This window comes from Zalophus californianus, chromosome 16, assembly GCF_009762305.2.
Source record: "Zalophus californianus isolate mZalCal1 chromosome 16, mZalCal1.pri.v2, whole genome shotgun sequence".
Taxonomy (NCBI): domain Eukaryota; kingdom Metazoa; phylum Chordata; class Mammalia; order Carnivora; family Otariidae; genus Zalophus; species Zalophus californianus.
In genome coordinates this window covers 52,544,458-52,557,182 of record NC_045610.1, presented here as the reverse complement: position 1 = coordinate 52,557,182, position 12,725 = coordinate 52,544,458, and the positions used below count along the sequence as shown (strand labels likewise).

The window sequence follows — 12,725 nt, the reverse complement described above, 5'->3', positions numbered from 1 at the left end:
ACAATCAGCAACATTATCTGGAAAGACTCAGGTACAGAAAGAAAAATACAGATTCTTGGAGGCTCTTGCGATATCTTCTTCAGAATTTCTCAAGGTGATGTTAGGCATTTTTAAATGTGCTATGGAAAAACTTGATGTGATCCCATGTTTAAAAACCTTAAAAACCTTTAAAAAATCTTAAAGGAAATGGAATATGTACCAATAACCACTCCTCCTCACTCTTTCCATGTATCTTCTGCATTAAATAATAATTTGGTTCACGCACTGATGGATAAGAAAAAACAACTTGGAGAAGTTGGCTTAAGACTTTACAATATTAAATTCTCTTATCTGGGTTATAAAGGAATATCAGTTTCTACTAAAAGAACTGCCTGTCAGCGTGGGCAGACTGAGTTATTTCCATGAAGCAAAGGAGAAGGGTAAGCCCATTTTATTTGAACGTAGCCTTCAGGAGGGGTGTAAGACAGTATTGGAGGACTGAAATTGGGGAAAGAAGAGGAGGTCGAAGGGCTTTCTGGAATATATGGGTTAATCTCTCAGGAGAAGGCAAAATTTATCCTCCTGGGTAAATTATTTTAAAACCTATTGGTCTTTCACTGTGTCAGCAAAAACAAACTTCATATTGTGGGTACCTCTCACATATTTTAAATTTAATCATAGGGCTTTACTCCATTTGCAAAAGGATGCTAGTAGGAGGAGGACAAGGCAAAGGACTCTCCATTCCCCTCTCCATTCCCTTCTCTTATCTCATTGCCAACTTCCCTTCAACTCACACCAAGTATGTAACTACGAAGTAAAGAGCAAAGCAATTTGAGATAAACACTGCTCTGGGCACCAGGTCTTATTTCTGAATATTAAGCACCTAGAAAAATATTGGGGGGGGTGCATGATATATTCAGAGCACTAAACGAGAAAAATATGCAGCCAAGAATACCATATCCAGCTAGGCTGTCATTGAAAATAGAAGGAGAGATAAAAAGCTTCCAAGACAAACAAAAACTAAAGGAATTTGCAAACACGAAACCAGCCCTCGAAGAAATATTGAAAGGGGTCCTCTAAGCAAAGAGAGAGCCTAAAAGCAGCATAGACCAGAAAGGAACACAGATAATATACACTAACAGTCACCTTACAGGCAATACAGTGGCACTAAATTCATATCTTTCAATAGTGACCCGGAATGTAAATGGGATCAATGCCCCAATCAAAACACACAGGCTATCAGATTGGATTAAAAAACAAGACCCACTGATATGCTGTCTACAAGAGACTCATTTTAGACCCAAAGACACCCCAGACTGAGAGTGAGGGGGTGGAAAACCATTTTCCATGCTAATGGACACCAAAAGAAAGCTGGGGTGGCCATCCTTATATCAGACAAATTAGATTTTAAAACAAAGATTGTAATAAGAGATGAGGAAGGACACTATATCCTACTTAAAGGGTCTATCCAACAAGAAGATCTAACAATTGTAAATATCTATGCCCCGAACATGGGAGCAGCCAATTATAGAAGGCAATTAATAACAAAGGCAAAGAAACACATTGACAACAATACAATAATAGTGGGGGACTTTAACACCCCCTGACTGAAATGGACAGATCATCTAAGCAAAAGATCAAAAGGAAATAAAGACTTTAAATGACACACTGGACCAAATGGACTTCACAGACATATTGAGAACATTCCATCCCAAAGCAATGGAATACACATTCTTCTCTAGTGCCCATGGAACATTCTCCAGAATAGATCACATCCTAGGTCACAAATCAGATCTCAACTGGTACCAGAAGATTGGGATTATTCCCTGCATATTTTCAGACCACAATACTTTGAAACTAGAACTCAATCACAAGAGGAAAGTCAGAAAGAACTCAAATACATGGAGGCTAAAGAGCATCCTACTAAAGAAGGAATGGGTCAACCGGGAAATTAAAGAAGAAGTAAAAAAATTCATGGAAACCAATGAAAATGAAAACACAACGGTTCAAAATCTTTGGGATGTAGCAAAGGCAGTCCTGAGAGGAAAGTATATAGCAATACAAGCCTTTCTCAAGAAACAAGAAAGGTCTCAAATACACAACCTAACCCTACACCTAAAGGAGCTAGAGAAAAAACAGCAAATAAAGCCTAAACCCAACAGGAGAAGAGAAATAATAAAGATCAGAGCAGAAATCAATGAAATAGAAACCAAAAGAACAGTAGAACAGATAAATAAACTAGGAGCTGGTTCTTTGAAAGAATTAACAAGATTGATAAACCCCTGGCCAGACTTAACAAAAAGAAAAGAGAAATGACCCAAATCAACAAAATCATGAATGAAAGAGGAGAGATCACAACCAACACCAAAGATATACAAACAATTATAAGAACATATTATGAGCAGTACCATGCCAGCAAATTACATAACCTGGAAGAAATGGATGCATTCCTAGGGATGTATCAACTACCAAAACTGAACCAGGAAGAAATAGAAATCCTGAACAGACCTATAACCACTAAGGAAATTGAAGCAGTCATCAAAAATCTCCCAACAAACAAAAGCCCAGGGCCAGATGGCTTCCCAGGGGAATTCTACCAAACATTTAAAGAAGAATTAATACCTATTCTCCTGAAACTGTTCCAAAAGATAGAAATGGAAGGAAAACTTCCAAACTCATTTTATGAGGCCACCATTACCTTGATCCCAAAACCAGACAAAGACCCCGTCAAAAAGGAGAATTACAGACCAATAACCTTCATGAACATGGATGCAAAAATTCTCACCAAAATACTAGCCAATAGGATACAACAGTACATTAAAAGGATTATTCACCATGACCAAGTGGGATTTATCCCTAGGCTGCAAGTTTCGTTCAACATCCGCAAATCGATCAACGTGATACAATACATTAACAAAAGAAAGAGCAAGAATCATAGGATCCTCTCAATAGATGCAGAAAAAGCATTTGACAAAGTACAGCATCCTTTCTTGATCAAAACTCTTCAGAGTATAGGGATAGAGGGTACATACCTCAATATCATAAAAGCCATCTATGAAAAACCTACAGCGAGTATCATTCTCAATGGGGGAAAAGCTGAGAGCCTTTCCCCTAAGGTCAGGAACGCGGCAGGGATGTCCACTATCACCACTGCTATTCAACATAGTATTAGAAGTCCTAGCCACAGCAATCAGACAACAACAAGAAATCAAAGGCATCCAAATCGGCAAAGAAGAAGTCAAACTCTCACTCTTTGCAGATGATATGATACTGTATGTGGAAAATCCAAAAGACTCCACCCCAAAACTGCTAGAACTCATACAGGTATTCAGTCAAGTGGCAGGATATAAAATTGGTGCACAGAAATCAGTGGCATTCCTATACACAAACAACAAAAGAGAAGAGAGAGAAATTAAGGAGTCGATCCCATTTACAATTGCACCCCAAACCATAAGATACCTAGGAATAAATCTAACCAAAGAGGCAAAGGATCTGTACTCAGAAAACTATAAAACACTCATGAAAGAAATTGAGGAAGGCACAAAGAAATGGAAAAATGTTCCATGCTCATGGACTGGAAGAACAAACATTGTGAAGATGTCAATGCTACCTAGAGCAATCTACACATTCAATGCAATCCCCATCAAAATACCATCCACTTTTTTCAAAGAAATGGAACAAATAATCCTAAAATTTGTATGGAACCAGAAAAGACCCCGAATAGCCAGAGGAATGTTGAAAAAGAAAAGCAAAGCTGGCAGCATCACAGTTCCGGACATCCAGCTCTATTACAAAGGGTTCATCATCAAGACAGTATGGTACTGGCACAAAAACAGACACATAGATCAATGGAACAGAATTGAGAGCCCAGAAATGGACCCTCAACTCTATGGTCAACTCATCTTTGACAAAGCAGGAACAAATGTCCAATGGAAAAAAGAGAGTGTCTTCAACAAATGGTGTTGGGAAAATTGGACAGCCACATGCAGAAGAATGAAACTGGACCATTTCCTTACACCACACACAAAAATAGACTCCAAATGGTTGAAAGACCTAAACATGAGACAGGAGTCCATCAAAATCCTAAAGGAGAACACAGGCAGCAAACTCTTTGACCTCAGCTGCAGCAACTCCTTAGAAACATCACCAAAGGCAGGGGAAGCAAGGGCAAAAGTGAACTATTGGGATTTCATCAAGATAAAAAGCTTTTGCACAGCTAAAGAAACAGTCCACAAAACCAAAAGACAACCAACAGAATCGGAGAAAATATTTGCAAATGACATATCAGATAAAGGGCTAGTATGCAAACTCTATAAAGAACTTATCAAACTCAACACCCAAAGAACAAATAATCCAATCAAGAAATGGGCAGAAATATGAACAGACATTTTTCCAAAGAAGACATCCAAATGGCCAACAGACACATGAAAAGGTGCTCAACATCGCTCGGCATCAGGGAAATCCAAATCAAAACCTCAATGAGATACCACCTCACACCAGTCAGAATGGCTAAAATTAAGTCAGGAAACGACAGATGGTGGGGATGTGGAGAAGGGGGACCCCTCCTACACTGTTGGTGGGAATGCAAGCTGGTGCAGCCCCTCTGGAAAACAGTACGGAGCTTCCTCAAAAAGTTGAAAATAGAGCTACCATATGATCCAGCAATTCCACTACTGGGTATTTACCACAAAGATACAAATGTAGGGACCCGAAGGGGTACGTGCACCCCAGTGTTTATAGCAACAATGTCCACAATAGCCAAACTGTGGAAAGAGCCAAGATGTCCATCGACAGATGAATGGATAAAGAAGATGTGGTATATACACACAATGGAATATTATGCAGCCATCAAAAGGAATGAGCTCTTGCCATTTGCAATGATGTGGATGGAACTGGAGGGTGTTATGCTGAGTGAAATAAGTCAATCAGAGAAAGACAGGTATCATATGACCTCACTGATATGAGGAATTGTTAATCTCAGGAAACAAACTGAGGGTTGCTGGAGTGGGGGTGGGGTGGGAGGGATGGGGTGGCTGGGTGATAGACACTGGGGAGGGTATGTGCTATGGTGAGCGCTGTGAATTGTGCAAGGCAGTTGAATCAGAGATCTGTACCTCTGAAACAAATAATGCAACATATGTCAAGAAAAAAAAAAGAAGAAGATAGCAGGAGGGGAAGAATGACCGGGGGGAAATCGGCGGGGGAGGTGAACCATGAGAGACGATGGACTCTGAAAAACAAACTGAGGGTTCTAGAGGGGAGGGGGGTGGGGGGATGGGTTAGCCTGGTGATGGGTATTAAAGAGGACATGTTCTGCGTGGAGCACTGGGTGTTATGCACAAACAATGAATCATGGAACACTACATCAAAAACTAATGATGCAATGTATGGTGATTAACATAAGAATAAAAAAATTTAAAGAAGAAAAAAAAGAAAAGAAAATACATTTTGGAATTAAAAAAATATTGGAACATAGTAGGTATAACAAAAGATTATTTAATGACTGACTATAGGGAGGAAGAATTCCATGTAGAGGACAAGGTGCATTTTTAGAATGCCAAAATTCTGGAACAGTTTCAGGGACTCAGTCACGAGGACTCCTCTGTCCAAAGTGCAGGTTTCCAAAGAAGTTCCAGACCTGAGTTGCATTGTGCTCTGAGGAACATAAGCCTCAAGTTAGATCATATAGATACAGCAACACAATCCTCCTCTCTGGCATTCTCAGCAGACTGCACCCCCCCCAAATCATATCCATTTCTTCCTCCCCATATCTTCACAGATAAAAATATCAACTCAAGATTCAGTGTGAAGAATTCTGCAGAGCACTTATTTGATTGAATACAGAGTTTATAATTATTCTCATTAGGTTTTTCCTAATTGGGTATTTACAGCTGTCTTACCTTCCAACTGGAACAGTAGCTCATTCCTATTTGGGTCTTGAATCATAATGAAGAAACTGGCCCATTTTCAGAATTTCAGTGCCTTAGTTATTTATGGCTGCCCATAAACTCATTTTTCTTCCACCTCCCTGGACAGCAATCACCAAGGCTCAGATGCCAAGCTGGGAAATGTATTTTTCCAGGAGCAACTGGCTTCTTGGCCAGCACTTCTGGCAATGGTGTGGTTGGTCCCCTTTGAAGTCGTCTACTGCTCTGACTTGTGTTTTTAAGATGCGTGATGAACTGTTTGGGGGCTGCTCTACCATGCTAAATGCTATTTTCCTTTTGACTCACCTTTTAAATAACGAGGAATTTATATCCATTGAATCCACATGGAAAAAAAGCTACTGAAGCAGAGTATCACTTTTTTTAAAAAAGCCCATATATGGAATTTCCACAAAGTTAAATCTTAATGCTGGAAGCAACATGAGAGGCCATCTAGTCCAACTTTCTACAAAATGCAGGAATTTCCTCTGAAAGGATCCATAAGCAGAAGTCAACATCTGAAAAGCTTTTGGTGACAAGGTGATGACTAATTCTTAAATTGGGCCACTCTATCTCTGGATCGCTCTAATTGTTTAAAAGTGCTTCCTAAGACTGAGTTGAAGTGTGCCTTCCCACGGGTGTTAATAGTGGTCACAGTCCTGCCTGTGGAATAGTCCAGAATAAAACCCGATCCCTCTTTAACACAGCAGCCTGTCAAAATGTCTCACTTTTCAGTCTTCCCAGAGCCTACTTCTCCAGTGGCATCAAGCGTCGCTACCCTCTAGTCAGAAAGACCTGTCTGTGTACATCTTAAAATATGTCTTCCTCTTTTGGAATGGCTCACTGGGGTTTACGACAGCTCATTATTGGAACATAATTCTATCAACGGTAGACTCTCCTCACTTAAACTTTTTTTTAGCTCACAGTTGATCAGGAACTGCAGTTGTCTCTGCATATCCTTGATGTTCTAATAGCTTTTCAGTACCCTCAAGACAGGTACTCTAATACTTCTCAATGACGTTTGAGAAAACTGAAGGTCAGAGAGATGTAGTCCACTCAATGCCACACAGCTAGTTCTTTCTGATCGCAGAGCCCTTAAAACCTACATTGTTGAACTTGAAATAAACGCCAACCAACTCTGAGTTACTTATAAGTTGCCATCAAACCAGGATTTCTTTCATTTTTTGCAATACAGTGTTAACTATTGTCACCATGCTGTATATTATATCTGCATGACTTATTTATAATTGGAGGTTTGTACCTTTCAACTCCCTTAACCCACTCCCCACCCTTGGCAACCACCAATCTGTTCTTGGTATCTATAAGCTGGTTTTCTTTGTTTTTAGATTCCACATGTGAGATCATACAGTATTTGTCATTCTTTGACCTATTTCACTTGGCATAATGCCCTCAAGTTCCATCCATATCACAAATGGTAGCATTTCATTCTTTTTAATGGCTGAATAGTATTCCACTGTGTGTGTATGTATGTGTGTGTGTATACCACATTTTTGTTTTTTGTTATCCACTCATCCATCAATGGACACTTACCTCATTTCCATATCTTGGCTATTGTAAATAAGCTTCAGTGAACATTGAAATGCATATATCTTTTCAAATTAGTGTTTTATTTTCTTCAAATACCTGGAAGTGGAATGACCAGATCATACAGTGTTTCTATTTTTAATTTTTTGAGGAATCTCCTTACTGCTTTCTATAATGGCTGCACCAATTTACATTCTTATCAACACAAGCGTTCTCCTTTCTCCACATCCTTGCCAACACTTGTTATCTCTTATCTTTTTGCTAATATCCATTCTAACAGGTGTGAGGTGATACCTCATTTTCATTTACATGTCCTAGATGATTAATGATGTTGGCCATCTGTAGGTCTTCTTTGGAAAAATGTATATTCAAATCTCAGTTTTTAATCAGATTTTTTTTTTTTAGGTTGTGAGTTCTTTATGTATTTTGGGTATTAATCATATATCTTATCGGATCTATGATTTGCAAATAGTTTCTCCCATTCAGTAGGTTGCCTTTCCATTTCATTGACGATTTCCTTTGTTGTTCAGAAGGTTTTTAGTTTGGTGTGTTTTTTATTGTTTGTTTCCATTTTTGACAGGGCAATCATATGTAGTTTTACCCTGATAATCTACTTCCAAATACAATTAATACATTTCATTATTACAGCAATTCTATAGGGGTTAGTTTTTGTTTAGCCATATTTTATGGATAGAAAACTGAAGCTCAGAGTTGCCCAGTCACATTGCTAGCAACTGGATCACCTCTGAGTCTGTTTCTACTGATCATTTTATTTTTTAATTATCAATCACTGCTGCTGCTTTGAATATAGACACTATTTTTTAGTGCTTGCTGGATATTGTAGGTGATGCAGTATAGATGCTCTGTATTATATCAACTTTCTATAAATATTGAGTTCTGTGCTGACAGGCAGTTAAATTGTTGATGAGGTCACCTTGACCTGCAGTATCTTGGTTTTAGACTTTAGTAAGAATGCTTCATTTTGGTTTTAATTTTTTTTATCTAGAAAACTGTCCTTTCTCCTAAGCATGTGGCTTTTCTGGGTCCTCAACTAAATTCCCAGGGGGAGGTGAGGGGTGGGGTTCACCAACGTGTCTCCACCATGGCTATGACTGAACTCCATTTCTCACAGACTGCATCTGTGAAGTCTCTCCCACATGTACCCTCTGGGGGCCTTGCAGATTGTCATCCTGAGGAGGCACATATTTGTAGCTGATTAAGTACATTAGGTGAATTTTTGCAGCATTTTGGGGTCTCTTCTCTGCCACACCCTCCTGTTCATTAGTCTGCTGCTCCCCAAGCCCTAACTTTTGCCTTCAACACCTATTTCCTTTGTTCATCAATGATACTGGTTTCTCCTTGTTCAAAGAGAAAGCAAGCATGAATATGGGAATCACTTGCTCTCTGCCTTCTTTCAAGAATCAAGGCTCATTTCTCATTAGCAAGGGCCAATAATACCTCTTGTGTTGGTTTACCTCGTTCCTGGCTTCACTTCTCCTGTCCTTCACTCCTGGGTCAGGATAAATTCCAGAAGAGCTCTCTATGTGTAAGTCTTTGTCACAGGCTCTGCTTTTGAGGGACCTCAAGATATTACCTAGTTCTGGGGCTCCTGGGTGGCTCAGTCGTTAAGTGTCTGCCTTCGGCTCAGGTCATTGTCCCAGGGTCCGGGGATTGAGTCCCGCATCTGGGTCCCTGCTCCGCGGGAAGCCTGCTTCTCCCTCTCCCTCTCCCCCTGCTTGTGTTCCCTCTCTTGCTGCATCTCTCTCTGTCAAATAAATAAATAAAATCTTAAAAAAAGATATTACCTAGTTCTATCTTCAGTCTTCATTCTCCCTTTATCAAAACTGTCTGCATGTAAGATTTGCAGAATGCTCTACCAAAAGCAGGATATCCTACCTGTGGGATTTCTCTGCTACAGCAACTTGAGAAGAATAACTGGGGAAAAAATAAATGAATCAATTATAAAGTTATAATTTATGCATTATTTCACTTAATGTACATATATTGAGTTGATTACAGTGTTACATATTTAAAGAAATGAACACGATGTAACTTCTACACTCAAAAATCTTACTGTGTGTCATGGAGAAACATACTTTATACAAAGAGGTATGATAAAATGTTATACGCAACACAATGGAATTTTGTGCAGGTGTAGTAGATACACACTGAGAAGAGTTTCATAAAATAAGGGATGCTGAAGTAAAATTTTAGAAGATGAGTAGGCAGGTGCCATGCAGTCAATGGGTGGAGAGCATCCCAAACAAAAGAAATGGTTTGATTAAAGGCATGGAGATATCCAAAGCATATTTACGCAGGGAGCATACGTCAATTTTTTAAAAAGATTTTACTTATTTATTTGAGAGAGAGAATGAGATAGAGAGAACATGAAGGGGGGGGAGGATCAGGGGGAGAAGCAGACTCTCCGCTGAGCAGGGAGCCCGATGCGGGACTCGATTCCGGGACTCCAGGATCATGACCTGAGCTGCAGGCAGTCGCCTAACCAGCTGAGCCACCCAGGCGCCCCAGCATATGTTGATTTTAAGCAGAGAGATTGAGACTACAGCTAGCAGAGGAGGCCACAGGTGAACTTCTCTCTCAAAGATGCCTGGAAACTCTTTAGTATAGTGAATTGGAAAACTTTTTATCATTATCCCAGTTCTCTATAAGGAAAATATTTTATATTGTGCTTCAACACACACACACACACACACACACACACACACACACACACACACGCCTACTCACAAAATAAGCTTTACAAAATAGTACTTATTACATAATGCTTTCTTAAATTTTAATTTCAATTCTATTCTACTCTAATCTACATCAAAAATAGTTTGAGATCTGCCAAAATGATTTCATAACCGGCTCTTGTAAAAGTGCTTCTGTAGACAATTACAAGTATCCTGAGATACTATTTGTCCTTTATCCAACTGGCAAGTATCAAAAGGCTTGATAACATATTGTCAGTAAGGGTGGAAAAAGAGGCTTTTGCAAACAGAACTGCTGAGGATGCAAAATGTACTATTGTTACAGAGCAGACTTTGATAAAACTTAATAAAACTACATATGCATTTATCATGTGACACAGAAATCCTAATTCTAGACATTTATCCCAAATATACGTTGACAGAAATACAAACTAATATATATAGGGCAATTTTTTTGTGACAGTCTTTGTGATATGGGACAAGTTGAATAAATTATGGTACTCCATATCATGGGATATTAAATACTGTTTATTTGTAAAAAGATACACATACTGCTCTGGTATAATCTCCAAGCTATAAACTTAAAAGACAGAAAACAAGGTAGAACAAAATGTATACTGTGTGATACTTCTTACCTAAGAAGGGGAGGATAGGAGCATGTCTGTATATGTTTTATTAAAAAATCATGGTAAAAAGATCAATTATCTTCTTTGAAAAGTTACCTAAAGAGGAAGGGAGTAAATGTGGAGGAAACAAGGACAGAAGTTAGATTTCTCTAAATTATTTTGTCTTATATTCTTGATTTTGGAAATCATATAAATATTTGATATAACTCTAAAAATTATAGTAAAAATCAATTCATAAAAATGAAAAGGAAAATGAAACTGGACTTTCCTTTGAGTTGGAGAGGTAAATCCTCAGTAAAGAATTATTTCAAATGACTTAAAACACAATACTCTGGGCATTCTTAGTGGATTGGAAAAAAATCTGAAAATAAGTGTTTTCAGTAATCTCATTTATAAAAGTATCATTGATATCTTAAAACATATGAATATATAAGTGTTATAATGATTATGCTATCACACATTAACAAGTAATCATGTTAATTTTATCAGAAAGCAAAATTTTAGTATATGATAAAAAAATATAAAAATCCAAAATCATAGGATATAAGTAAAAAGTCTGTGTCTCAATTTCACAGTTTACTTTTTGTTAAGAAACCATTCGCGTTCTTTAAGTTTTCCACTTGTTACAAGGAGTAGCAGATGATATTCTTTAATCTCCCTCTTTCTGTGAGTATATATCATGGAAACAAACACCACTCCTGGAAACATACACCTAGCTGCCCCGTGATTGTACCAAACACGTCTACCTGAGGAGTGGGGAGTTTATATAATAATAAGAAAATCTTCTTTAAAGCTCAACAACACAAAGGTTTTTTGTTTGTTTTATGTGAGAGGAAAAATACAACGCATGGAGATGAAATCCAGGTGGCCCAACCTATAAATAACAGGAGATCCAGAAAGAAAGAATAGTGAAAACACAGGGCAGAATATTATCAAAGCAACAATATATAGAAACTAACAGAAGTTAGTTAAAGATAGGAATTTTCAAGCAGAAAGTTCCCTTTGTCTACCCCATTGTTATTTCAGAATTCAAAGCAGAAAGAGAAGGCCCTCCAAACTTCCACAGAGCGGAGAGAGGAAAAAGTCACCTACCAAGAAATTGAAATCAGATTTCTTGCTAGAAGACAAGACTGTTGCCTAAACATTTCTATCGTATACAGTTCTTTACTATAAATTTTAATCCCCAGCTAAATAACCAAAAATCATAAGGTCAGAATAAAGTAATTCTTAGACATCCAAGAACTCAGAAAACACACTTTTTATACTCATCCAGGAAGCAATAAATTCAACCCCACAGAGTAATAATAGAAGACTCCAGGAATTAAATAAAAATATGCCATCTATCAATATGAAAACTGATCAGCTACTATAGTACTATCCCCTCCCCTCAGATGTGTCAAGTTCCTCTCTGCACCTTCCATTTTTATTTTTATTTTATTTGAGCAGGATTATTGAAGGCTCTTGGGATGAGAGTAGGAAGAAATCATGAAGGAGAGATGAGATACAACACACCCCACTAGAAAAACTTAAGGTAAACTCAGTGCCAAAGGAAGTCAATCAAAACAGAATATTGAAAATAAAATACATAAGAGAATTCAATATGAAGTTAGAGGATAATATATTGATGATGAAATCCAACCAATCAAGTGATCATTGACATAAAGAACTCAAGAATAATAAAAGAGCTGTTCATTAGTACTATCATTATTTAAACACAATTTTTTTTAAAAAGCCGGGAGGTTACAGAAATGTATAAAACTTGAACATTTAAAAGACCAAATCTCAGGGCGCCTGGGTGGCTCAGTCATTAAGCGTCTGCCTTCGGCTCAGGTCATGATCCCAGGGTCCTGGGATCGAGTCCCACATCGGGCTTCCTGCTCCGCGGGAAGCCTGCTTCTCCCTCTCCCACTCCCCCTGCTTGTGTTCCTGCTCTTGCT

General features: G+C 38.3%; 1 long non-coding RNA gene across 4 annotated transcripts in view; it reads right to left on the bottom strand.

Moving 5' to 3' along the window:
• LOC113907881 overlaps window positions 1-12,725 on the bottom strand; it is a 203,667-nt gene that overhangs the window by 70,779 nt on the left and 120,163 nt on the right. Inside the window, exon 4 of one of the 4 annotated variants that reach the window (XR_003515305.2) lies at window positions 9,345-9,383. The exons of the other annotated variants lie outside the window; for them this stretch is intronic. This is a non-coding gene — a long non-coding RNA (uncharacterized LOC113907881). The remainder of the gene's footprint in view (window positions 1-9,344; window positions 9,384-12,725) is intronic. 4 annotated transcript variants of the gene reach the window in all.